Source organism: Acanthopagrus latus, chromosome 2, assembly GCF_904848185.1.
Source record: "Acanthopagrus latus isolate v.2019 chromosome 2, fAcaLat1.1, whole genome shotgun sequence".
Lineage (NCBI taxonomy): Eukaryota > Metazoa > Chordata > Actinopteri > Spariformes > Sparidae > Acanthopagrus > Acanthopagrus latus.
Genome location: NC_051040.1, coordinates 28,168,474 through 28,177,102, shown reverse-complemented (window position 1 = coordinate 28,177,102; position 8,629 = coordinate 28,168,474). Strand labels below are relative to the sequence as shown.

The following is an 8,629-nucleotide window of genomic DNA, read 5'->3' as shown; positions in this document are numbered from 1 at the left end:
AAACATGGAGCCAGTGAAAGAAACAATAAAGAAAAGAGAAAAAAAAACAAAAAACATTTTAAATGAAAAATAAATTGTTGTCTCTGGTTTTCATAAGGTTACAGATTGCTTGATTATCATTTATTAACAATGTTTTAGAGTCATTTCTACCTTTAATGGTTGTTAGATCTCACTATATTGAGATCAGTGAATTCCGTTATGTTTGATTATTGGTGTCAATTTGAAATAATGACTGATTATTTTATATATTTGGGATATGAAAATGTCTTTCCTCAGCTTCAAAATAATTTAATGATTAACCCACATATAGTAGGATGAGTGTCTCAGCTGATACATCCCCCATCACTTGTGTCTACGCTATATCACTTCAGTCAGTGCGTAGGATCACAGGGGTTAACACTTTGCAGCACTGCATCAAACACAACACCAGCTAACAGTGATCTTGGTGAACTGAATCATACTTTATGGAACAAAATATAGTCTGGTTTTCCCTCTGATGTTCTCCAGCTGCTCGGCCACAGCTCTTCAATTTATGGAGTTTCCGGAAAGCAACCTGAGCACAGCCAGGGAGTGCAGCTTTGGACGACTGGGAGGAGGTTAAAGAACAGGGTAACAGCATACCCAGCGCATTTGACTGTAGGTACCACTCTAGTGTCACTCGCCCACTAGTTTAGTATCGCCAGGAGAGAGAAAAGGGGAAATCAGGGGGTGATAGGATGGGTCATCAATGAAGGTTTTGACTACAGAGCCTTTATTTTTTAAAAATCTGGACAGTGTATAACACATTACTGCTAACTTTTGACCGTGGAGCCCCTCTCATGCAAAACCGACCCTAGAGGGATAGGTACGTACCGTCATAGTTCGAGGCTTAAGGCCACTGACCAAGCTGCCGTCTTTGACACAGTGGGAGTGAGAACATGTTGCCATGCCTCCCCAATTCATCTTTGCCAGAAAGAAGTTCCAGCCTTTCATGATTAATGGTGGACCCACTGGCTTCACTGGCACAGCCAGTGGGTCAGGCTGGTCGCAGGAGACTGACTTTCATCATGTTTCTCCAGCACTTTGTGAGGCACACCCATGCATCACCGGACATCTCGACAACAATCCCTCACACTTGTCCACCCAGGGTATAGACTTCTGCAAGGCACACAGAGCTGTTCTGTTGTCTTTCATTCCTCTATATTTTACTGACTGCAATTTTCTGCCAAGAGAAAGACTTAGCAGTAATGTTATAAAACTTACATATATCTTAGAGAAATTACAACTCACCTGAGAGAAAACATTCCTGTACTATCTAGATGATGGTGGTGATGCACTCCAGTGTTGCTGAAATGAGAATTACAACAACAAACATTGAGAAAAACTTTCCTCTCAAAATAAATTATTATTATCACCTGCCAAATCTTTTTTTCTCATATTATTAATCAATATTATCATTTATTAAAGTTTCTCTGGTGATATTGATAATCGAAGCTTTCACTCATTCCACTGACATTTAAATCCAACCCAAACAACAAAACAAATATGTACCTGCCAAAATGTTTCCCTGATTTAAAACAATTATCTTAGAAAATCCCCGTTGATCGTTGAAGGAACTTACAAAGATTCTTAAGACAAATCCTTTTTTCACTTGTTATTAAGTTACAAACAAAACAGGAAGACAAAAAATTAGACCAACCTTTTTTTCATATTTGCCTCTCAGGCCATACAGCAAAATAATATAGAAATGTGTTGTTTATGAGTTGAAAACCTCTCTATGATCATACAACATCAAAAGCTGTCATTTCATGGCATATTCCCATGTATAGCGCCTTGTGCCTGAGGCGAACGCTTAAAAGTGGGAGATTAGTGACGCACTCTCTTGTTTCAGTACTTCCTGTAAATAAGCATGGATGAGTACATGAAGGCAGGTGTTGACATGGCGACTGCATTAACATTGACAGTTTACAGCAGTAGAAGGTTTCTGTCATGTATGTTTTTAAAATCCCCTTAAGTGCATGCCTTTCTGAAAAAATAAAGAAAAACATATAAAAAGTATGTTATTGAAGAAAACATACGAAAATATATATAGATATTATGTAAAATAGCAAAGTTGTGTACAGTAGGTACAGCACACTGATGTTACGGGCAGGTGGCAGCACTGGGTTACACATACACACAGTATTTGCACATAAGCAATTGAAGGAAAGCAAACTTGTGGTATTTGGAGAGGCAATTTTGTCCTCGAATGTTGGGTGTCGAAGGGGTGAAAATGATGCATGCTTCTGCCAAGAGCCCTCTGAATATTTACCATCATTAAAAAGTACTACAGGCAGGGCTTTTTAAACATGGCATGTGCACAAGGAGACGTCTGCAGACTGAACAAACATACAGGAGAGCTGAGGGAAACTACAGAGCTACAACAGCACTTTAGTAAAGTGGTTGTAAATACAAATCAGAAGCTTACAAATAGCAGAGCAGTGTGTGTGTGTGTGTGTGTGTGTGTGTGTGTGTGTGTGTGTGTGTGTGTGTGTGTGTGTGTGTGTGTGTGTGCGTGTGTGTGTCAGAATGGTGTGATGGTCAAAATCTAAAGCCACAGCAGAGACAGATGGTATGCTCCTAATTTATTTACCAGCCAAGGAGAAAAGGTCTCATGGAAAAAGAATCTGAGTATGTATGTGTGTCAACAAAGCTCATTAGCAGAAATATTGTTCAAGACACAATTTCTCAAAAAAAATAAATAAATCTGAAACTCATTTATAAATGCAATTTAGCAAGAATAGGAATCAGTGTTCCATGCAGTGCACAAGATGCTGCTGTATGTAAAACTTTTTCCTAATAAAGCTATGCTTGCTCAGCCGTTGCCTGAGATTCTTAGTCCTTTTAAGCAAGTCTTTGCATTCAGCAGCCATCTTGGCAATGCCCCTAGGCAGTTATCTCACTAACAAGGTCAGACCTCCAAACAAAATGAATGGGGAGTATGCTGTAACTTCACTTTCAATGGTCACTGGGTCATACAAATGCATGTATACTGTAAAATCACCAGTCAAATCTGGTTAAAACACCAAATACTTTTCAGAGTGGTATGGTGTGACACCATTGGCTCAACTGTCCGAGGCACTTGAGGAAATACGAGTTTGATGTCTTGGTTTTCCTGTATGTTAGCATGATAGCCTCACCTAAAATGAATATGTTTTTTATATGACAAGAATGAGAGAAGAGATCAAGGAGAAGGAGAAGAAGATGGTGATGATGATGACGATGATGATGATGATGATGATGATGATGATGATGATGATGATGAAAAAGAGGATGAAGAAGAAGCAGATTAAGAAGAAGAAGAAGGAGAGGAGGATGAAGAAGAAGAAGAAGAAGGGGATGAAGATCTAAGAACTGCACATGCATCTCAATGGAGAGACCCCCAAGCTTAAGTAATGATGTGTGCTGTATCATTGTATAATGCCCTCCTAAGCCAAATAGTGTTTTTGTATCCAGATTTTCTGGTTTTATTTCTTTTATTGTTCTCAGTTATGATCTCATTTTAATGGCTGGTGATTATAATATCCATGTTACAGTCATATAACTCCTATGCAATCCCCTTTAATGCCATTAACAGCCTAGTAAATCGTGCCTCAGATGCTGTTCTTACTACCTCTGCAGCAGGCTGCGAGAAGTTTTTTTAATTCATTTGTTTAATGATAGAAAATGTTAAATCCTGTATTACTCCTGCAGGTTCACCTTTACCTTCTGCTGAGCTCCCACCACACTGTTGTATAAGTTCAAACCCATAACCCCTGAATCTGTATTGATATCACTAACTGCAAACTTGACATTCTTCCCTCCACCCTGTTCAAAGAGACTTTTAGAGTGAACGACCCCGGGCTTCTCAACAATGCAAATGCATTAGTTTTATCGGGCTTTATCTTTGACTATCTTAAACAGGCCTGTGTCTTAGCCTCTCCTTAAGAAACCTGGTTTAGACAAAATAATGTCATCAGACTGACAAAAACAATACTTGTTCAATGGTTTCTCTTGGGGTGTCACTTAGCTAGTGGCAACACACAATCAGTGAGCCTTGTTGCTAGGAGAGATGTAATTCCAATCTCTTCTATTGGCTAGGGTGTTCATCCAATAAAAGCCCCACAGCAGCAGGACAGTGATAGCCATCCAGACACAATTATTATGGTGCCTTTGACTGCAGTTAAAGTGGACTGAAAAGTACCTGTTGGAAAGGTCAATGACAAGGACAATGGCATTGTTGGTGGATGTCAGCTGGAGGGGGAGAGAGGGTTAAACTGTGTGTGCACACACTCAGACACACACAGACATGCATACACAGACACACACATACACACTTTTGCAACTGTGTCAATTTGCATTTAAATAGTGTATGTGGAGAGGGTGTGGGTGTCAGCTACTATCAGACTACTATGTCTCTTACAGTATTGATACTGTCTTTCATTCCTCTATATTTTACTGACTGCAATTTTCTGCCAAGAGAAAGACTTAGCAGTAATGTTATAAAACTTGCATATAACTTAGAGAAATTACAACTCACCTGAGAGAAAACATTCCTGTACTATCTAGATGATGGTGGTGATGCACTCCAGTGTTGCTGAAATGAGAATTACAACAACAAACATTGAGAAAAATTTTCCTCTCAAAATAAATTATTATTATCACCTGCCAAATCTTTTTTTCTCATATTATTAATCAATCTTATCATTTATTAAAGTTTCTCTGGTGATATTGATAATCGAAGCTTTCACTCATTCCACTGACATTTAAATCCAACCCAAACAACAAAACAAATATGTACCTGCCAAAATGTTTCCCTGATTTAAAACAATTATCTTAGAAAAACCCCCGTTGATCGTTGAAGGAACTTACAAAGATTCTTAAGACAAATCCTTTTTTCACTTGTTATTAAGTTACAAACAAAACAGGAAGACAAAAAATTAGACCAACCTTTTTTTCATATTTGCCTCTCAGGCCATACAGCAAAATAATATAGAAATGTGTTGTTTATGAGTTGAAAACCTCTCTATGATCATACAACATCAAAAGCCGTCATTTCATGGCATATTCCCATGTATAGCGCCTTGTGCCTGAGGCGAACGCTTAAAAGTGGGAGATTAGTGATGCAGTATTGATACTGTAAATAACATAGTAAAATGGTGTGTCTGTACATTAAGCCACTTACCTTCAAGCCTTTTTCTTCATAATAATCTACTCCTTGGGCCACATTTCACCTATACTTGCAAAACCAATTTGAAGATCCAGGATTAGATTCTTCCGTTTCTTTCTACACTATTTTACATACCAGTACATTCATACAATTCCAACAGACCAAGTACACTACATCAATCATCTATACATTTGTTGTGCTTTGATGGGTAGTGCCACTAAGTTAGTGGCATTTGTTGTGCACTAGGGTTTACAGATTCATACAACTAAATCTAACTTGTTAGTATTTATGACTGTCTGAGGGTGTATGTGGGAATGAGCTACACTGTCATCAAGTGCAATGGTAAGAGTCAATTCATTGTTTTGGTCTTTTCATGGGTTAGGGTTAGAGATTTTCTAATGATAAGGAAAATATAGAATATCACCAGCCATGAAACCAAAAGGTAGAAGTGAGTCATTAATCCAACGTAACAAAGTTACATCATGAAAATATCATATCTCAAGTAACATAAGATACGATACATGTATATATTTGTATATGAATCTACATAAGTAAGTAGTTATTTTATATCAAACCATGATGTTTTTCTTAACCTAACCAAGTAGTTTCCTTGCCTAAACCCTAACCAACTGCAACCATACAGCAAGGGTCTGGTACTGATGGTAATAAACTGTATGAACATTTCTGCAATATGTGTCACATCATATTCACTTTACATGAATATGAGGTGACTTTCCTGTCTGGAGTTGGTGTGACAGCTGACCACACTGTCAAGCAACAGACCACTGTTGCAGGCAGAATTTCAACTTTTCAACTTCAAGTGTGAAACCACAGGATATGTTTAGAAAGACATCAGGACAATTTCAAGACAGAACCAAGTAAGGCAAAACGAGCCTTAGCCCAGCCCTAACCAAGTGGTTTTTGTAACTACCCCTAACCACAGCATAAAGTTGTCACTATTACAATTATACTATAATTATAATTATACTATAACTATAAGAAATGTAAAGTTGGAACACTGAGAAATGTAAAGTTTGAACAGGGCTTGCAGAAATAAAATTCCTTATGTTCATTCTGGCGACTGGATCGTAAGAACTCCAAATATGTATGTCTGGGGGTAATTCAGTCCTGCCCACAATGGCTCTGACTGGATCAGCTGGCACTCCAAGTGGGGGAACAGCCATTCACAAGAGCAACCGTCCTGTTTGGATCGTTGATGTTGTCGCTGGTCAGAATGTCACCAATATTCATTAGCATTTCGCATTAGAATTTAGTAGCAACAAAACGTTATGCTTTAAGTAACATTGCGCTTGCAAATCTGTTGCATAAGCAGAAACTTTCACAACACTGCTGTTAGCCTTCCAACAGTGGGCATGCATCAAACAGTTGTTGTAGGTGGTATATAGCAGGGTGGGTGCTCCTGTTCAGAGTACAGGCCTGTAAGTCATGTCTGATCTTATAGCAAAGACAAAAGGGGTCACATGTGAGCAGTACATACTTGGAGTTGCAGACAACAGTTGAAAACATTCCAAAGAGAAAAATGGGCTCTTATTCTTCTTATACCACGGATACATAATGTCAGTGTATGATATTATTCTCTCATGGGAGTCTATCTTAAAATAAAGGGTAATGAAATTTTGATTTTTTTTTTTTTTTTATCTCAATTTGGAGTTGGACTTTTGTGCTTTGTGTTCATCTTCAGGATTACATCTAAGTTGTGATACTCAAAAGTCTCAAGAAACTTTCTTTTAAATCTCTCAAAAGGGCAAAAAGGCAGCCACAGATCCCTGCGGGGCTGCCTCTCACTTCTGTCTCTATGTCTGACAAGGTCAGTGCAGTGATTCCTCAAGCAGACAAGGAGAATCTGAACTCAGCCCAAAGCAGCACCCCAAATGTGCTACTGTCAGAGACATATAACATGGGTATTTTTTACTTTATAATCTAAGCATAGTAGGGATGCCACTGGTATCACTTCTACACTAAAATTATACATTAAAAATAAAGTAATAAAACTGTGATAGTGGCTTTAAGTGTGTTATTATGAAAATCATGACATAAAAAATACAATGATTTTATCCCATAATGTAACTGTTTCTGTGGTGTAGCCACAGCCAACAGCAATACCTATCATATTATACATAGATACGCAAGTAGCAAGGTTACAAAGTAAATGTACTGCCTTTATTTTTTTTTTATTTTTTTTTTTACAAAATTAGGTTTTAAAAAAAATCAAAACTAGGTTGAATCATTTGAAAATAAAGTGGAGTGATGAGGATGAGTTGAGGAACCTCACGGCCTGAGGAGTGAAGCTGCTGTGTAGTCTGGTGGTACGGCAGCAGATGCTTCTGTATCTGTTGTCAGATGGCAGCAGGGTGAACACACTGTGGCTGGGTGGGTGTTGTCTTTTAGTATCTTTGGCCTCTGTGCAGACATCTCTCCTCACTGATGTCACTGATGTTCTGTAGATGGCACCAGAGATGTTCTGGTGGTTTTGCAGTAATCACCCCCTGTAAAGCCTTCATGTCCTGGGCTGTGATGAACCATGCCAGTTTGTGGTGTTTCAAGACAGGATGCTTTCCGTTGCTCCTCTGTAGAAGTTGAATTTAAACTTCCTTAGTTTCTGTAGGAAGTAGAGCTGTTTCTGTGCTTTTTTTAACCAGGGTGGTGATGTGTGATGACCAAGATCAGTTCTCATTGATGTTGATTCCCAGGAACATAAAACTGTTATCTGCTCGATCTCAGCTCCACTGATGTAGACAGGGAGGTGTGTCTTTGCCTCCTTCTTTCTAAAATTTAAAAAATCAGCTACTGTCGTTGAGCAACAGATTGTTCTCTGTCCACCACTCTGCAGGATTGTTGTTTTTCCCCTTCCAATATGAACACACAGTCCTGAGGGCCTCCAGTGTGATAGATAGATAGATAGACAGATAGATAGATAGATAGATAGATAGATAGATAGATAGATAGATAGATAGATAGATAGATAGATAGATAGATAGATAGATAGATAGATAGATAGATAGATGTTTCCTCTCAAGTCTACACTGTGTAAAGGCGCCTACCTCAACACTATTGATTTGTGTAGATGCCGTGCATATTGACAACAGTTTTGCCCCCTACTGCTGGCTCTATCAACCAGCTCTGATTTCATTATCGGCCATTAGCCAGCACCCCTGTCAGCCCCAAGACAGTGAGCACAGTACATATTCAGCATGTTAATATGTCATTGTATGTATGTTAGCATGCTGATGTTAGCATTTGAAGCAATGCTCTGTCCAAGTACAGCCTCATAGAGATACTAGCATGGATGTAGATTTAGTTGTGTTTAAGCTACAGATGACTACATTTGCTGCGTGTGCTTTGCCCCTCAGTGTTGGAGTATCATAAACTTAACCTATGGTGTAATGCATCTGTCTTTTCCAGGTCGTTCATCCTACAGAGATTCTAATCTCAGTGCAAGTT

The 8,629-nt window shown here is 38.6% G+C and overlaps 1 long non-coding RNA gene across 1 annotated transcript; it reads right to left on the bottom strand.

Annotated features, from left to right (window-relative positions):
* Positions 1-541: 541 nt before the first annotated feature.
* LOC119007988 lies at positions 542-1,817 on the bottom strand. Its single transcript, XR_005071299.1, has 4 exons — positions 1,679-1,817; positions 1,270-1,326; positions 853-1,137; positions 542-665 (listed from the first exon to the last, which is right to left on the bottom strand). It is a non-coding gene; the product is annotated as an uncharacterized LOC119007988 (long non-coding RNA).
* Positions 1,818-8,629: the final 6,812 nt, after the last annotated feature.